This window comes from Bos indicus x Bos taurus, chromosome 23, assembly GCF_003369695.1.
Source record: "Bos indicus x Bos taurus breed Angus x Brahman F1 hybrid chromosome 23, Bos_hybrid_MaternalHap_v2.0, whole genome shotgun sequence".
Lineage (NCBI taxonomy): Eukaryota > Metazoa > Chordata > Mammalia > Artiodactyla > Bovidae > Bos > Bos indicus x Bos taurus.
In genome coordinates, this window is record NC_040098.1 from 208,244 (window position 1) to 228,680 (window position 20,437).

At 36.6% G+C, this 20,437-nt stretch overlaps 2 pseudogenes; both read left to right on the forward strand.

Moving 5' to 3' along the window:
* Positions 1–204: 204 nt before the first annotated feature.
* On the forward strand, positions 205–1,132 carry LOC113882242 (annotated as a pseudogene).
* A 5,590-nt stretch (positions 1,133–6,722) lies between these two features.
* Positions 6,723–16,003, forward strand: LOC113882243 (annotated as a pseudogene).
* Positions 16,004–20,437: the final 4,434 nt, after the last annotated feature.

A 20,437-nucleotide genomic window follows, 5' to 3' on the forward strand; every position in this document is an offset into this window, starting at 1 on the left:
CATTCCAGTATTCTTTCCTGGAGAATTCTTTGGACAGAGGTTCCTGGCAACTACAGTCCATGGGATCACAAAGAGTGGAACATGACTAAAGTGACTTATCACGCATGTGTCATTCATGCCATTTTCTTTCTTCTTTTATCCTTTTATCCTAACCCTAACCCTAACCCTGCAGATACTTTCTCAACAGAGCTTTGCCCTCACCACATGAAACAATGCAGCAAAATAAAAGTGTAATTCATACTGTTAGGGTTGACTCAAGATCCTAAGAGAAAGAAAAGGGTATATGTAATCTTCTTCATTTTCTATGTAGGAACATTGAATGATAATTTGCTTATTATTATGACCATAAATTTCAGCTGGACACTTGGAAGCCCCATGTACTTCTTCATATTTATTTGTCTTTGGTTGATACCTGCTTTTCAACTTCAATATCCCCAAGATTACTCATGGATGCCCTGTCTGCAAAGAAAAGCATATCTTACAATGAGTGCCTGACACAGGTCTTTGCACTGCATTTGTTTTGATGCATGGAGATCTTTGTCCTGGTCCTCATGGCCATGGATTGGTATGTGGCCATCTGTAAGCCCTTGAACTATGCAACCATCATGAGCTGGCAAGTCTGCATCATCCATATTGTTCTTGCATGGATAGACTCTTTTTCACATGCTCAGATTATTCTGGCCTTGAGATTGCCCTTCTGCGGATCCAATTTCATTGATCACTATTGCTGTGATATGCAGCCACTGCTGAAACTTGCCTGCATGGATATTTATGTGATGAACTTATGGTGGCAATTAATAGTGGGGCACTTTGTGCAAGCAGTTTTATAATTCTGATGATCTCTTACATTGTTATCTTGCAATTGCTGTGGAACCACAGGGCAGAAGGGAGGAAAAAGGCCCTCTCCACTTGCACTTCCCATGTCATCATAGTTGTCTTCTCGTTAGGTCTGTGTATATTTATACATACTCGGCCCCCAACCACATTCCCCATGAACAAGATGGTGGACGTATTTTACATGATTGGAACACCCTTCCTCAATCCACTCATCTACACACTGAGGAATGCAGAAGTGAAAAATGCCCTGAGAAAGTTATGGCATGTCAGAATTACCTCAAAAAACAAAAGATGAATTGTGGGCCTGGATTGATTGTTTATTGAGTCATGGTTTTAGTGAATCTGTACAAATTATCATATATTACAATATTTGACTCTTGTGGGAATAGCATAATTAAAATCAAAGTATTCTTTGCTTTATTATTATTTTTTTTTAATTCACAGACAAGATGAATGCCAAGGCTTCTCATTCTTACATGCACCAAACATGCCAATTCTAATAATGATCCCCTGTCAAGTTTATTTTTCAATCAGTTCAGTTCAGTTAAGTTGCTCAGTTGTGTCCGACTCTTTGCAACCCCATGGACTGCAGGACACCAGGCTTCCCTTGTACATCACCTAAAGAGTAAAAATAACATGAATTTTTGTTTGTTTGTTTTAATTCTCATGTATTTGTACTTTTTGTGACATTGCAAAGTTCGGTGTCTAAACTGGTGACTCAGAAGTTTCATGTGATGCATTAGGAGGCCCATATGTATAAAAAAGAACAGAAGTGTCATAATTTTGTTGCAAGCTCATCTAGTCTAAATATCCCTCATGCCAGTACACAAACAGGCACAGAGACATACACTTACTCTACAGGAGTTTGTGGTTATTTGTACTTCAGATGATTGAATGGATGAACAAGTGTAAGAGATATAAAAGAGAAGAAAATAAGCTCGCATGCAGATGAAAACATAAACTTTTGATAATAGAATAAGATGTTATACAGGGAAAGAAAACTTAGAAGTTTTTATGTAGTTCAGAAGTACTTACAGCCAAATTAAATAGGGGAAATGGTGTAATTTTAAATGATTTTTGGAAGATGCTATTAATATAAACAGAGTATATAATTGTTCATAGTCATCTGCCCTCAAAAGTGATTCACCTAAAGGAGAAACTCTCAATTCTAAGTATAATTTCATTTCTCTCACGAAGAAGTAGAATTCCTGATATGTTTCCAGTGCTTTTTTGCTATCTCAGTTATGGCTCAAATATATTATAAAGTTGAATATGTCTTTCAAAAACATACAAAAAACAAATTCAGAACAAATAGCAATTCTCTGAAGTTCCCAGAGTAAACTCATCCTCGAGATTGTTCTGCTAAGAAATATAAGAAGGAAGGTTTCAAAATCTTCCATATGTCTTCCTTATCTCTAATCTATAATAAATGACTCTTCCACTTTATTTAAACATCTGCAATGTAAACTAAAACACAAGAAACATTAGGAATTGATAAAGTGGTCATGAACTGGTTTTATTCTAGCTTTGAAATGGGGAATAAAATATAATGATTAAGAGCATTAGGTTTGGATTCAGTCTTGGTGAATCCAAATCCTTGTTCTATCACCTCATAGACCTGTAACTTCAGGAAAGATAGATGGACTTATAGGCCTCAGTGTTTGTCTATAAAATGGAAATTAAAATTATTTCTATGTTATTGGCTTGTCATAAGGGTTCAGGATTGCATACATAACAAAATCTAGTATGTGCTATTGTTATCATAAATGAATTTTAAATATAATTACTAAAATGTCTGTTTTTAATTAATGGCAACCACATACGTTTGCCAGCAATATTTTTTTTTACTTCCTTTCATTCTATGTATCTTTAATTCATTTTTTGTATTATTGAAATAGCTAAGACTTTATTGTATTCAGAGAATACAAGTTACAGTTATAATGGAAGGAAAATCAAACTGAAGATATCCATCAAGCATTGGTTTTGTGTGTGTGTTGTTTTGACATTTTAAAATATATTGGTACGTTGTCAATTTACAATTTTCTGTTGGTTTCAGGTATATAGAAAAGTGAATCTGTTATGCATATACATATATGCACTCTTTTTGTTTAGATTCTTTTCCCATATACACCATAAAACAGTATTGAGTAGTTCCCTGTGCTATACAACATGTCCTTTTTAGCTATCTAGTTAATATATGGTAGTGTGTACATGTCAATCCCATACTCCAAAATTATCCCTGCCCCTCTTTATTCCCTGGTAAACATAAATTTATTTTCTACATTCATGGCTCTACTTCTGGTTTATAAATAACTTCATTTATACCCTCTTTTTAAAAATCCCACATATAAGTGATATCATGATATTTGTCTTTGTTTGACTTACTTTACTCAGTATGACACTCTCTAGGTCCATCCATGTTGATTCAAATAGCATTATTTTGTTCTTTTTTATGACTGAGTGGGCTTCCCTGGTGGCTCAGTCAGTAAAGAAGCTGTCTGCAATGCGGGAGACCAGGATTTGATCCCTGGATTGGGAAGATCCCCTGGAGGAAGGCATGACAACCCATTCCAGTATTCTTACCTGGAGAATCCTTTGGACAGTGGATCCTGGTGGGCTACAGTCAATGGGGTTAAAAAGAGTCAGACAGGATTAGGCAACTAAGCACAGCACAGCATGGTTGAGTGACACTCCATTGTATATTTGTACCACAACTTCTTTATCCATTCCTCTATTGATGGGCATTTAGATTGCTTCCATGTCCTGACTATTATAAGTAGTGCTGTAATGGATATTGTGGTGCATGTATCTTTTCAAATTGTTTTTTCCTAGATATATGCACAAGTGTGGGATTGATGGGTCATAGGGTAGTTCTATTTTTAGCTTACATCACGAGAAACACTGGGCTGGAGGAAGCACAAGCTGGAATTAAGATTGCTGGGAGAAATATCAATAACCTCAGATATGCAGATGACACCACCTTTATGGCAGAAAGTGAAGAAGAACTAAAGAGCCTCTTGATGAAAGTGATAGAGGAGAGTGAAAAAGTTGGCTTAAAGCTCAACATCCAAAAAACTAAGATCATGGCATATGGTCCCATTACTTCATAGCAAATAGATGGGGACACAGTGGAAACAGTGGCTGACTTTATTTTGGGAGGCTCCAAAATCACTGCAGATGGTGACTGCAGCCATGAAATTAAAAGACACTTACTCCTTGGAAGGAAAGTTATGACCAACCTAGACAGCATATTAAAAAGCAGAGACATTACTTTGTCAACAAAGGTCCATCTAGTCAAGGCTATGGTTTTTCCAGTAGTCATGTATGCATGTGAGTAAAGAAAGCTGAGCACCAAAGAATTGATGCTTTCGAACTGTGGTGTTGGAAAAGACTCTTGAGAGTCCCTTGGACAACAAGGAAATCCAACCAGTCCATCCTAAAGGAAATCAGTCTTGAATATTCCTTGGACGGAATGATGCTGAAGCTGAAACTCCCATATTTTGGCCACCTGAAGTGAAGAGCTGACTCGTTTGAAAAGACCCTGATACTGGGAAAGATTGAGGGCAGGAGGAGAAGAGGACGACAGAGGATGAGATGGTTAGGTGGCATCACCAACTCAATGGACATGGGTTTGGGTGGACTCTGGGAGTTGGTGATGGACAGGGAGGCCTGGCGTGCTGTTGTTCATGGGGTCAGGAAGAGTCGGACATGACTGAGTGACTAAACTGAACTGAAGGAACCTCCATACTGTTCCCCATAGCTACTGCATAAATTTACCTTCCTGTCAACAGTGTTGGAGGGTTCCATTTTCTTCACATCCTCTTCAGCATTTAAATAAAGATCAACAAAAAAAGAATAGAAAGCACAGAGACAAACCCATGCACCTATGGTCCCCTAACTTATGAGAAAGTAAGCTAGAATATATAATGGAGAAAAAACAGTCTCTTCAATAAGTGGTCTGGGAAAACTGGACAGTTATATATAAAACAATGAAATTAGAACACTTCCTAACACCATACACAAAAATAAACTCAAAATGGATTAAAAACTTAAATGTAAGGCCAGACACTATAAAAGTCTTAGAGGAAAATAACCAGAAAACTCTTTTACATAAATCATAGCAATATCTATTTGGATCCACCTCCCAGAGTAATGAAAATAAAAACAAAAATAAACGAATGAAAGCTTATTAAATTTTAGTTTTTGCACCACAATGGAACCCATAAACAAAATGAAAAGACAACCCTTATAATGAGAGAAAATAATTTAAAGTATATATATATATTTGGGGGTATGGTGCAGATGGTGACTGCAGCCATGAAATTGAAAGACGCTTACTCCTTGGAAGGAAAGTTATGACCAACCTAGATAGCATATTCAAAAGAAGAGACATTACTTTGCTAACAAAGATCCGTCTAGTCAAGGCTATGGTTTTTCCTGTGGTCATGTATGGATGTGAGAGTTGGAATGTGAATAAGGCTGAGCACCAAATAATTGATGCTTTTGAAGTATGGTGTTGGAGAAGACTCTTGAGAGTCCCTTGGACTGCAAGGAGATCCAATCAGTCCATTCTGAAGGAGATCAGCCGTGGGATTTCTTTGGAAGGAATGATGCTAAAGCTGAAACTCCAGTACTTTGGCTACCTCATGCGAAGTGTTGACTCATTGGAAAAGATTCTGATGCTGGGAGGGATTGGGGGCAGGAGGAGAAGGGGACGACAGAGGATGAGATGGCTTGATGGCATCACTGACTTGATGGATGTGAGTCTGAGTGAACTCCGGGAGTTGGTGATGGACAGGGAGGCCTGGTGTGCTGAGATTCATGGGGTCACAAAGAGTCGGACACGACTGAGTGACTGAACTGAACTGGTATTATATTTTTCATATAATTGTTATAACTAATTAAATGTATGAATATTATTTATGTGTGTACACATGTAAATACATATATATATATGCAACATATATATGTGTGTATGTATATATATGGATAGGGAAATGGATAGGTAGTCTTTCAAGTCCCCAAATCAATAAATATTAATTAGTATAGTTATGCTGCTCTTCGATCATCATTGCCTTGGCCATCTCACACAGCACTTAAGTGCATGATCTGAGATGTCAGTTAGATTTCAGTTACATGTTCTTCAATATTTCTGTTTTAGAATGTACTCCTTTCGTTTGTTTACCCATCTGTAAAATGAAGATAATATAAGTGCTTGCCTTTTTGTATTGCTATAAAGATTAGTGCTGAATATCACTGTTGTTGTTTTGCTTATTTTTTGTGCATTTATTTTTAATTAATTAATTGTTGCTACATTGCCACTTTATTGTTGTGTGTGGGCTTTCTCTAGTTGTGGCAAGCTGGGACTACTCTTTGTGGTAGTGTGTGGGCTTCTCACTATGATAGCTTCTCTTGTTGAGGAGCACAGGCTCTAGGCACTTAGGCTTAAGTAGTTGTGGTATGTGGGCTCCATAGTGTGGCAAACAGCCTTAGTTGCTCTGCATAATGTGGAATCTTCCTGGACTGGGGTCAAATAGTGTCCCCTGCATTAGCAGTCACATTCTTAACCACTGGACTACCAGGAAAGCTTCATCACTATATTTTTTAATTTCTTCAATGCATTTTACTAGGATGAAATCTTATGAATACATATACAATAATCAAGCTTGTGAAACTAGGCTTCAATTTGGTTTTAATAAAACATCAAATATTTAAGAGTAGTCCTGGACTGTTTTTGATCTATAACAGCAGGGCCACAGAAGGGTACTCTGATGATGAAGAGGAGTTCTACAGCTGAATGAAGAAAGCCTCCCACCCATGCCACTCCCACTAACAGTCCACACAGCCACTGATTCATAATGGTCGTATAGTGCAAGGGCTTGCAGATGCCGCACAGGGTGATAGGCCATCAGAGTAAGTAGGATGACATCAGCACCTGCAAAGACATGTTCCCCAAGATCTGCATCATGCTTTCATTGAAAAGGCTGATTTTGTTTTCATAGAGTGAATATATGATCAGTTTGGAAATAGTGACACAGGAGTAGCAGGCATCAACAAAAGAGATATGGGCCAGGAACTATCACACAGGTTAACCTAATAAAGAGCTGGTGGTGATGGTGACCATAGTGAGCACATTTCCTATCATAGAGACAAGGTAGATGACCAAAAACACAACAAATATGATTTTCTGGTTCTTTGGATTTTGTGAGACCCCAGTAGAACAGATTCTGTCATGTTGTTTCTATTATACCTGTATCTCAGGTCATGATTAATTACACCAATATATGGCCTGGGCTTCTACTTGGATGAACAGGAAGAAGTACTTTAAGATTCTTTTGTGCTCAAGGCCATGTGTGCACTAACCTAGCTGTGACCCCAGCAATTTTTCCATTATATGAGACTGAGGGACAAAGAGGTCAGTATTTCACTGGTATTTAACAGCTATTTTATGCCTTCAGAGGATGGAAAGATGCAATTGCCTATATGGAAACTTTTTTCAGAATTCACATATAAGGCCTAGAATGACAGTAATCAAGCCACAAACTTACTGAATTCTAGAATCTCTGTGAGAAAGAAATGGCAACCAACTGCAGTACTTTTGCTGGGGAAATCCCATGGACAGAGGGGTCTGGTGGGCTACAGTCCATAGGGTCACAAAAACTCTGACTTGACTGAGTGAGAAAACCAACAGCAACATGATAACAAAACTAAGTTACAGAAATCATATGGCCATATCCAGGGGGAACTTGTAAAATAATTCAAACTCATGCTGCATTTTTATACAGATGAATTGTATTTTATACAGATGAATCCTACAATACAAAGCATTTACTAACCTACAGAGAAAATCAGATTTCTTAGTTAAGTGATCCATTTCCTAGTCTTGTTGATCTTTTAGAGACTTGGTTTGGTCTGAAAGCTCATGGTAGAAAATCACTCTCAAGAAAGGATTTATTCTACTTAAATTCAAGGCATAGTATAAAATTACTACAAAACAAGTTATGTGCTATTTAAACATATTAGAATGTTCATGAAAATCTAAATGTATGAATTTCCCAACAAAGATATCAAAGAAATTCAGGGTGGAAATAATAGATCTTTCAACAAATGCTGGATCAATATGATATCCACTTGCAAAAAAATGAACCTCAACAATACTTTACACTATACACTAATATTAACGCAAAATAAGTCTGTGAACTAGATGTAAAATCTAAAACCATAAAAATTCTAAAAGAAGTATTTTTATCATGAGGATATTGTTCAGTTGATAAGTCTTGGTGGACTCTTTGTGAATCCATGGACTGCAGTATACTAGGCTCCCATGTCCTTAGTGGGACAAACTCCAGAGGTTTGTTCAGATTCATCTCTATTGAGTCAGTGATGCTACCTAGCTATCTCATTCTCTGCTGTCCCCTTCTCTTTTTGCCTTCAATCTTTCCCAGGGTCAGGGTTTTTTCCAATGAGTTGTATTCTCGTATCAGGTGGCCAAAGTATTAGAGCTTCCCTGTCAGTCCTTCCAATGAATATTCAGGGTTGATTTCCTTTAGGATTGACTGGTTTGATCTTCTTAGTGTTCAAGGGACTTTAAAAAGTCCTCTCCAGCACCACAATTTGAAGGCAATAATTCTTTGGCCTTCAGCCTACTTCATGATCCAACTCTCACATCTGAACATGACTACTTTAAAACCAAAGCTTTGACTGGACTTTTGTTGGTAAAGTGTGCCTCTGCTTTTTAATACATTGACTAGATTTGTTATAGCTTTCTTTCCAAGGAGAAAGTGTCTTTTATTTTCATGGCTATAGTCACCATCCACAATGACTTTGGAACCCAAGAAAATAAAATCTGTCACTGTTTTCATTGTTTACCCATCTATTTGCCATGAAGTGATGGGACCAGATGCCATAATTGTAGGTTTTTTTTTTTTAATTTAATTTTATTTTTAAACTTTACATAATTGTATTAGTTTTGCCAAATATCAAAATGAATCCGCCACAGGTATACATGTGTTCCCCATCCTGAAACCTCCTCCCTCCTCCCTCCCCATACCATCCCTCTGGATCGTCCCAGTGCATTAGCCCCAAGCATCCAGTATCGTGCATTGAACCTGGACTGGCAACTCGTTTCTTACATGATATTTTACATGTTTCAATGTCATTCTCCCAAATCTTCCCACCCTCTCCCTCTCCCACAGAGTCCATAAGACTGTTCTATACATCAATGTCTCTTTTGCTGTCTCGTATACAGGGTTATTGTTACCATCTTTCTAAATTCCATATATATGCATTAGTATACTGTATTTATGTTTTTCCTTCTGGCTTACTTCACTCTGTATAATAGGCTCCAGTTTCATCCACCTCATTAGAACTGATTCAAATGTATTCTTTTTAATGGCTGAGTAATACTCCATTGTGTATATGTGCCACAGCTTTCTTATCCATTCATCTGCTGATGGACATCTAGGTTGCTTCCATGTCCTGGCTATTATAAACAGTGCTGCGATGAACATTGGGGTACACGTGTCTCTTTCCCTTCTGGTTTCCTCAGTGTGTATGCCCAGCAGTGGGATTGCTGGATCATAAGGCAGTTCTGTTTCCAGTTTTTTAAGGAATCTCCAGACTGTTCTCCATAGTGGCTGTACTAGTTTGCATTCCCACCAACAGTGTAAGAGGGTTCCCTTTTCTCCACACCCTCTCCAGCATTTATTGCTTGTAGACTTTTGGATCGCAGCCATTCTGACTGGTGTGAAATGGTACCTCACAGTGGTTTTGATTTGCATTTCTCTGATAATGAGTGATGTTGAGCATCTTTTCATGTGTTTGTTAGCCATCTGTATGTCTTCTTTGGAGAAATGTCTATTTAGTTCTTTGGCCCATTTTTTGATTGGGTCATTTATTTTTCTGGAGTTGAGCTGTAGGAGTTGCTTGTATATTTTTGAGATTAGTTGTTTGTCAGTTGCTTCATTTGCTATTATTTTCTCCCATTCTGAAGGCTGTCTTTTCACCCTGCTAATAGTTTCCTTTGATGTGCAGAAGCTTTTAAGGTTAATTAGGTCCCATTTGTTTATTTTTGATTTTATTTCCAATATTCTGGGAGGTGGGTCATAGAGGATCCTGCTGTGATGTATGTCAGAGAGTGTTTTGCCTATGTTCTCCTCTAGGAGTTTTATAGTTTCTGGTCTTACGTTTAGATCTTTAATCCATTTTGAGTTTATTTTTGTGTATGGTGTTACAAAGTGGTCTAGTTTCATTCTTTTACAAGTGGTTGACCAGATTTCCCAGCACCACTTGTTAAAGAGATTGCCTTTAATCCATTGTATATTCTTGCCTCCTTTGTCAAAGATAAGGTGTCCATATGTGTGTGGATTTATCTCTGGGCTTTCTATTTTATTCCATTGATCTATATTTCTCACCATTGCAACGGAAAGAATAAAATACTTAGGAATATATCTACCTAAAGAAACTAAAGACCTATATATAGAAAACTATAAAACACTGGTGAAAGAAATCAAAGAGGACACTAATAGATGGAGAAATATACCATGCTCATGGATTGGAAGAATCAATATAGTGAAAATGAGTATACTACCCAAAGCAATTTATAGATTCAACTCAATCCCTATCAAGCTACTAACAGTATTCTTCACAGAGCTAGAACAAATAATTTCACAATTTGTATGGAAATACAAAAAACCTCGAATAGCCAAAGCGATCTTGAGAAAGAAGAATGGAACTGGAGGAATCAACCTACCTGACTTCAGGCTCTACTACAAAGCCACAATTGTAGTTTTTTGAATGGTGAGTTTTAAACCAGCTTTTTCACTCTCCTCTTTCACTTTCAAGAGTCTCTGTAGCTCCTCTTCACTTTCTGCCATTAGAGTTGTATCATCTGCATATCTGAACTTGTTGATTTTTTTCTCCCAGGAATCTTGATTTCAGTTTGTGATTTGTCCAGCCCAGATTTCTCATGATCTACCTGCATATAAGTTGTACCAGCAGCTGGCAATATACAGACTTGACATACTCCTTTGTCAATTTTAAACCAGGGTGTTCTTCCATGTCCAATTCTGTGGCTCCTTGACCTGCATACAGATTTCTCAGAAGACAGGTAAGATAGTCTGGAGGAGGGATTGTCTACTTACTCCAGTATTCTTGCTGTGAGAACCCCATGAACAGTAGGAAAAGGCAAAGAGATCTAAAGTTTGATCAATATTTATTAGATATGATATGAGAAGCACAAACCATAAAACTACCAAAAAAATTAAAGACTTTAAAAAATTAAAGAAAATTCACAAACTAAGGGAAAACTGTGTTTGTGTATAATGGATCAATCTTGCATAACATTTTATATACAAATACCTCATACTTTGTATAATAAACATGACAAAACACATATGTTTGGAATACATAAAAATCATGAATAACTAAGTTAAAGATACTGACTCATTGAACATGAATCTGAACTATGGGAGACAGTGAAGGACAGGGAAACTGGTGTGCTGCAGTTCAGGAGTCGCAAAGAGTCAAACATGACTTGGTGACTGAACATAAAGATACTCAGAACTCATATTTTTAAATTGTGCAAATAATCTGAAAATAAATTTCCCAGTGAAAACATATACCCATAAAAATAGTTTCTAAAAATGCTCAAAATCATTAGTCATCAGGAAATGCAAACAAAAATTTCAGTAACTTATCACTTCATAACTCTTAGCATAAATAAATAGAAAATAATACATAGTGATCAGAATGTGGAAAGAAATTGTTTGATGTAGGCTTCCCTTCTTGTGCTTTAGATATCTCTCCAGAAGTTCAATATGTTCCATGCTGACCATCATACATGTTCCAGATATTAATCATCTGGATCCTATTAGAGTTTCTGTTTACTTCCATTACTCTCTGGTGAATGGGGAATAAAAGGTTTTTATTTCAGGCACTTTGAAAAGGTTTCCACTAATTTTATGCCCTCACTGCTCTAATGTACAAGCAATCAGTCCTAGATTTCCAGAAAGGATTAATATTGGTAAGAAAATAGAAGTTTTCTATTTAAGATGAGTCCACAGTTTAACTATACATCACAGGTACCCATGCTAGAAACATGACACCCTTTCTATCACATGCCATTAAATTTTCTTTGAAACCCAGATTCATATACAGATTGTGGACTCACATGATTTGGTTGCAAGTGCAGGGAATACAATTTCCCACTCTAGAATGGATGTTTCTCAAGTATGTCTCTCCAGAATACCTGCTTCTAAGCCAAAGCCATTCCATCAAAAGAAGTAATTAATTCCCAGAAGAGAAAAAGAAGCTACAAGACAAGGTCCTTGAATGTTTGTGGAAAACTGTTTAAATATCCATGCATTTTATGGACATTTTCATATATTTTTTTATTGTTGTTGTTATTTACCTCTCTAGAGCAAAGTTCATCAAGGGTAAATGAAACATTTGAAAGTGTATTCACCACACATTCATCATTCTGCCTATGGAACCAGAACCATGTATAGAAGATCATTTCTACATCAGGTTACGAGTGAATGCATTCTAAATTCAAGTCCAGGGTTTTCTGTAGAAAGTTTTAGAGGTTTATGCTAGGAGGAAACAGTTATACCCATAAAAAGACTTACAGAGAACTGTTGATTTGATACAAATTATCTGAACATTCACTTTTAAGTGTGCCATATTTTTCATATCGAAAGTTACCTATCCCAGTTCAGTTCAGTTCAGTTCAGTCACTCAGTCGTGTACGACTCTTTGTGACCTCATGAATCACAGCACGCCAGGCCTCCCTGTCCATCACCAACTCCCGGAGTTCACTCAGACTCACGTCCATCGAGTCAGTAATGCCATCCAGCCATCTCATCCTCTGCCGTCCCCTTCTCCTCCTGCCCCCAATCCCTCCCAGCATCAGAGTCTTTTCCAATGAGTCAACATTTTGCATGAGGTGGCCAAAGTACTGGAGTTTCAGCTTTAGCATCATTCTTTCCAAAGAAATCCCAAGAAGGGGTCAATTGGAAGACAGGATTATTTCTAAAAACCCTGAAATATCACTAAGATGACCTAAGACCAAAAGGTAAGCCCTTCAATAGTGCCAATGCTTACCAAAGATGGTTATACTACTATTCTAATTGTTGTTACTTTACATATAAAGCAAACTTGATGTTCCAATATTTTAAAATAAAGTATTGGAATCGGAGCATTTCATCTTCAGGTTTTGTTCACAATATGGTTGGTAAATATCATTAACCTAACTTGACAGATGGAAAATTATGAAGCTCATAGAGATAAAAAATTTAGAAGATACAGCTCTCTAATACCAGATACAGTCCTTTTGCCATGAGATACTTGATTGATCATTTGAATGAAAAGAAAATTTAAATACTCTTCACACAGGAAATAAAAATAATGTGAATATTAAATGATGTAAATCATCATCTGTTTAGACCAACAGGAATATGAAGAACTCTTGGGATCAACCACAGTGTATAATATGGGTCTCTGTGGCTTCTTTAAAAGTAAAATTGGAGATGACCATTCTTCAGTTTACTGCATGGCTAAATGTCTCTTTGTATTGTTGCTCAAAATGTCTATTTTTCTTACAACGAGGTGTACAGACAGTCAAAAATAAGTGAAGGTCCTTTGTGTGTCCTCCATGATATGGTGAATATGTTCATATGTGTTTCTTCTATCAATTTTCATAACTGCTTCTAAGGTGGACTTCAATCTTCTCACTTGATTGTAGAGGAAACAAGATGTAAGGTGCCAGAAATATACTCAAGATCAAGAAGTTGCAAGTGGAGAAGGACCTGATAGTATGGCCTTTCTGATTCTCAAAACAACATGATTCACTGCTGTGTCACCATTTTCAATGTCGTGTGGGAGAATCTGCAGGACTATTCATTGCAGGGGAATTCAAGAGGGAGAAATTAAAGTGAGGAAAATAAGATGAAATGAAACATCAGTGAAAGCAGTGTCACATAGTTATTGATATTAAAGAGTTCAATATATTATCCTGTGTGAGTATGGTGTGTGTGATTACATGTGTATTTGTGTGTTGATGAATTTTCCTCATAGGTATGTTTCTGAAGTTATATTGAAGTAACTATAGTAATTATGATCTTATCAAAAGGAATTTACTAGTTAAACATTGTTTATTGTAGTATAAAAATCTAGACAATGGGTTAAGCATACAGAGAAAAAAATCTAATATTATTTGGATATTAAATATCTGCCTAACCTTGCACAAGAGCTTTAACTTTTCTAGGTTTCTATTCCTTAATGTGTAAAATAAGTACAAAATGACAGTAGTGATCAGATCACAAATTTGCAATGAGAATTGCAACCAATTTCTTCAAAGAAAAATTAGAGCACTGAGAACACTGAGGAAGTGTTCAGGAAGTTTTAGCAAATATTAGTATTACTATTATTTACATCTAATGTGATTTCCTGAGATTGTTTTTCATCTGCAAGAGGAATGAAATAATAATACACACATGTTGCTACCATGCCATGCATATAACAATCAATCATTAAAAGTATATTCATTAGTTATTATAAAGTCATTGGATTTAGGTGATATGCTTTATCAAATATATTGTGGTAGCTTCGGTATTCTGCCATTACTTACCATTCAATATCTATTAAACTTTAGGTCAACAATTACAAATATCTGGTATCAGGGTTTCTTTTCTCTGGCTTCTATCTCCATACAGAACCTCAACCAGCTTCATCGAGATCACACAAAGATCTTTACTAGAGTTAAAGCCAATATTCTCACTTTTTCAAACCTCTCTTTATCTTTACATTCATACTCTAAGTTACATTTACAGGTTGGCCATTTCCTAAAAATAAAAGAGAAGTTGCCCAGCTTTGAATGCATAGCCTCTGCATGCATTTTCTACCTCTCTCTTCAGGCTTAGCTGCCACTGTATGTGAAATTCACTGCTTCACCTTAGGCTGTGAGTCATCTCACATACACAGATAATCTCTGGCTTCTATCTGCATATTTTTCATGTCTGTACTTTAAAAAATCACCTTCCCCAGGAGACAATTTGAATAATTACTGTCTTTTCTTGAATGATTACTGTCTTTTTTTCTATCTCAGATAAATCATAAGAATCAAAACCCATAGAATTTAGGCATTCATTATTACATTGACAATATTAATTAATTCAAGGTTGAATTAATAAATTTTGACACTTTTTCAGGTAACATAATTAATCACAACCAGAGATACGTAGATAACCAAAACAATGTGACAGAGTTCATCCTACTGGGACTCTCACAGGATCCAAAGATGCAGAATATCATATTTGTTGTGTTTCTGGTCATCTACATTGTCTCAATGATAGGAAACATGCTCACTACGGTTATCATCAAAGCCAGTCCACTGTTAAGGTCCCCAATGTACTATTTCCTGTCCCATCTCTCTTTTGTTGATGCCCACTATTCCTGTGTCATTACCCCTAAACTGATCATAGATTCTCTCTATGAAAAGAAAACCAGCCCTTTCAATGAATGCATGATGCAGATCTCTAGGGAACATGTCTTTGCAAGTGCTGATGTCATCCTGCTCACTGTAATGGCCTATGACTGCTACGTGGCCATCTGTAAGCCCTTGCACTACACGACCCTTATGAATTGGCGACTGTGTGGGCTGCAAGTGAGAGTGGCATGGGTGGGAGGCTTTATTCATTCAACCATATAGCTTGTCTTCATCATTAGATAACCTTTCTGTGGCCCTAACATCATAGATCACTGTATGTGTGACTTAATATTTTTGCTAGATCTGACCTGTACTGACACTCACATTCTAGGACTTTTTGTTCCTACCAACAATGGTTTCCTCTGTCTGTTAAATTTGCTCCTCTTGATTGGCTCCTATGTGGTCATTCTGCGTACCCTAAGGACCCATAGCTTGGAGGCCAGACACAAGGCCCTCTCTAACTGTGTCTCTCTCATCACAGCAGTTATCCTGTTCCTTGGGCCCTGCTTATTTGTGTACCTGAGACCAGCAGTTACTTTGCCTGTTGATAAATCAGTCGGTGTATTCTACAGTATAATAATTCCCATGTTAAATTCCTTAATCTATACCTTGAGAAATGACCAGATGAAAAATGCCATTAGGAAATTGTGTAGCAGAAAAGTGATTTCAGGTGATCAATAAAATGTCTGTGAAGCCCAAAGTTCAGTCAACTGATGCAAAAATATCATTGTTGGTGACCTCCAGCAACAATACCTATGAGATATAGGGGGAAAAAAATCCTTATAATCATAGATTCTGAAAGGGGAAAATAAGAAATGGATGCACACATGTATACCTGTGGCGGATTCATTCTGATATTTGGCAAAACTAATACAATTATGTAAAGTTTAAAAATAAAATAAAATTAGAAAAAAATAAAAAATAAAAATAAACATTATTTAATTGTAAAAAAAAAAAAAGAAAGAAATGGATGCAACAGAAGAGACAAAAACCTAGCCTAGGACTATTCTTTGAATATTTTAAAAGTTCTACCAAATTGGAGCTGAGTTTTACTAGCTTCATTCATTGTATATGTATTCACAAGCTTTAATCCCAATAAAATTAATCAAAGAAATTTAAAAATACAGTGAGGAGCATCCCTGGTGGTCCCGTGGTTAAGACTCCAATTGCCAATACAGGGAACATGGGTCCAGAAAGATCCCCCAGGCCAATGGGCAAATAAGTCCATATGCCACCTCTATTGAGCCTGTGCTCTGGAGCCCACAAGCCACAACTACTAAAGCCCAAGCACCTGGAGCTCTTGACCTGAAACAAGAAAGGCCAGTGAAAAGCCCAACCACCACATTGAAGAGTAGCCCCTACTCATTCTAATCAAAGAAAGCTGACACGAGGCAATGAAGGCCCAGTGCAGTCAAATTAATTACTTAATTAACCTAAAAAATAAAATATAAAACATAGTGATAGCAGAAATCGCTATAATAGTACAGAGGTAAGCACTGCTATTATCCCCATTTTTCAGGTGAGAAAACAAACAGATAGAAGTACGTTTTAAAATAGAAATATTGAAAAACAAGTAACCAGAATCTAACTGAAATCTCAGACCATGTTCTTGACTGCTGTGATAATATGGCCAGGCAATGATGACAGAAAAGTACATAATTATATCAGTTACCATTTATCAATACAGAGACGGTGCTGGAAAATCAATCTTTCTGTTCATATACATACATATATACATACATACATGTGTGCAGTGCTGTACTCAGTCGTGTCCAAATCTCTGTGCATGGACTGTATAGACCATCAGGCTCCTCTGTCCATGGGGTTCTCCAGGCAAGAATACTGGAATGGGTTGCCCTTACCTCCTCCAGGATATATATATATATATACACACACACACACATATATATTAATAATATTTATATAGTTATTATACTTATATGTATTAGTATATATACTATTTTATATGCATATATCAGTTATATATCATCATATGCAAAGAATTATAATATTTTTTATTAATGACTCCGCTCATTTTAATACACTGCGATTCACGGGGTTGCAAAGAGTCAGACATGACTGGGTGACTGAACTGAACTGAACTGATGGTGATTGAGATATGTTGCCTGTAACCCTAGGATATTTAGCCATTTTAGGAAATAAAGCCAATGTGCCATTAAACCTATAAGGGGTAAGATATCATACCAATTCAAATTTACTTTTAGCATCAGAATCATTGTGTATTGTTTGTGTCACCATCTTAGGTTCATAAATCATCAGAAAGAGGGATGATTCAAATAAAAGAATATTTTAATGTCAGAAAGTTCAATTTATTCAATAAATGGTCATACTCCATATAGTAATTACATACTTTATAACAATAATTCTGTAGTAGTACAATGATGGTTCATGATAAATGTATGTGTAAATGAAAAAAAATCCATTAAAACACAAAAAAAGTAGCAAAGTAGACTTGGAAATTGTTCCTACTTTGCCTTTTTCAGAATCAGAGAATACTGTTTCTGTTCTTGGAAACCACAATTTGTTTTATTCTTACTTAAATTAGGACATAATTGAAGTAATGTAGCATGTAAGCTAGGAATAATAAAAAAAAATAAATTGAAAATTAAGGTACCATTATAAGAACAAAACCTCTACCTTGATATTCCATCTGCTCTTGGAAAAATGACATCATCTTAAAGATATTAGTGGTTTTTGTTACATTTTTCTGTTAATAAGTTTGCTTTGTGGTAACATTTTCTTATGAAGAGTGTTTTTAAAATTAGCTCTGTCAAAAAGAAAGAAAGAAAGAAAATCAGTCTAAATATATTCAAATTATCTTATTTATTCTTCATTCATTAAAAACAAATATTTTTCTATTCAGGAAATGTATCCAGCACATTAATAGTTACTGGGATTCAGTTGTGAATAACAAGAAGAGAAATGAAGCTTTCACAGTACTTTAATCCATTGATAAATACCAAAAGGGGGAAGAAAATTATACTGTAGTTGCATGGGGCACGTCAACCTACCCCTTTGAAGCTGAAAATATTGTCTTCATTTGTCTGCTCATGGGCAGGAATCCCTTAGAAGAAATGGAGTAGCTATCATAGTCAACAAAAGGGTCTGAAATGCAGTACTTGGAATGCAATCTCAAAAACAACAGAATGATCTCTATTCATTTCCAAGGCAAATCATTCAATATCACAGTAATCCAAGTCTATGCCCCAACCAGTAATGCTGAAGAAGCGGAAGTTAAAAGGTTCTATGAAGACCTGCAAGACCTTCTAGAACTAACACCCAAAAAAGGTGTCCTTTTCATCATAGGGGACTGGAATGCAAAAGTAGGAAGTCTAGAAAAACCTGGAGTAACAGGCAAATTTGGCTTCAGAGTACAGAATGAAGCAGGGTAAAGGCTAATAGCGTTTTGCCAAGAAAATGCACTGGTCATAGCAAACGTCCTCTTCCACAAACACAAGAGAAGACTCTACAAATGGACATCACCAGATGGCCAACACTAAAATCAGATTGATTATATTCTTTGCAGCCAAAGATGGAGAAGCTCTATACAGTCAGCAAAAACAAGACTGGGAGCTGACTGTGGCTCAGATCAAGAATTCATTATTGCCAAATTCAGATTTAAATTCAAGAAAGTGGGGGAAACCACTAGACCATTCAGGTATGAACAAAATCAAATCCCTTATGATTATAGAGTGTAAGTGAGAAATATATCTAAGGGACTAGATCTGATAGAATGCGTGATGAACTATGGACAGAGGTTCATGATACTGTACAAGAGAGAGGGAGCAAGATGATCCCCAAGAAAAAGAAATGCAAAACAGCAAAATGACTGTCTGAAGAGGCCTTACAAATAGTTGTGAAAAGAAGAGAAGTGAAAAGTGAAGGAAAAAAAGGAAAGAAATACCCATTAGAATGCAGAGTTCCAAAGAATAGCAAGGAGAAATAAAAGAGCATTCTTCAGTGATCAGTGTAAAGAAATAGAGGAAAATAATAGAATGGGAAAGACTAGAAATCTCTTCAAGAAAATTAGAGATACCAAGAGAACATTTCATGCAAAGATGGGTTCAATAAAGGGCAGAAGTGGTATGGACCTAACAGAAGCAGAAGATATTAAGAAGAGGTGGAAATAATACACAGAACTGTACAAAAGTTATCACGACCCAGATAATCACGGGGGTGTGATCACTCACCTAGAGCCAGACATCCTGGAATGTGAAGTCAAGTTGGCCTTAGGAAGCATCACTATGAACAAAGCTAGTGCAGGTGGTGAAATACCAGTTAAGCTATTTCAAATCCTAAAAGATAATGCTGTGAAAGTGCTGCACTCAATAGGCCAGCAAATTTGGAAAACTCAGCAGTGGCCACAGGACTGGAAGAAGTCAGTTTTCATTACAGTCCCAAAAAAAGGCAATGCCAAAGAATGCTCAAACTACCACACAATTGCACTCATCTCACACACTAGCAAAGTAATGCTCAAAATTCTCCAAGCTAAGCTTCAGCAACAGTTGGACCATGAACTTCCAGATGTTCAAACTGGTTTTAGAAAAGGCAGAGGAAGCAGAGATCAAATTGCCAGCATCCACTGGATCATCACAAAAGCAAGAGAGTTACAGAAAAACATATTTCTGCTTTATTGACTATGCCAAAGCCTTTGACTGTGTGGATCACAATAAACTGTGGAAAATTCTGAAAGAGATGGGAATACCAGACCACCTGACCTGCCTCCTGAGAAACCTATATGCAGGTGAGGAGGCATCAATTAGAACTGGACATGGAAAAACATAGTGATTCCAAATAGGAAAAGGACTATGTCAAGGCTATATATCATCACCCTGCTTATTTAACTTATATGCAGAGTACATCATGAGAAACGTTGGGCTGGAAGAAGCACAAACTGGACTCAAGATTGCCAGGAGAAATATCAATAACCTCAGATATGCAGATGCCACCACCCTTATGGCAGAAAGTGAAGAAGAACTAAAGAGCCTCTTGATGAAATTGAAAGTGGAGAGTGAAAAAGTTGGCTTAAAACTCAACATTCAGAAAACTAAGATCATGGCATCTGGTCACATCACTTAATGGGAACTAGATGGG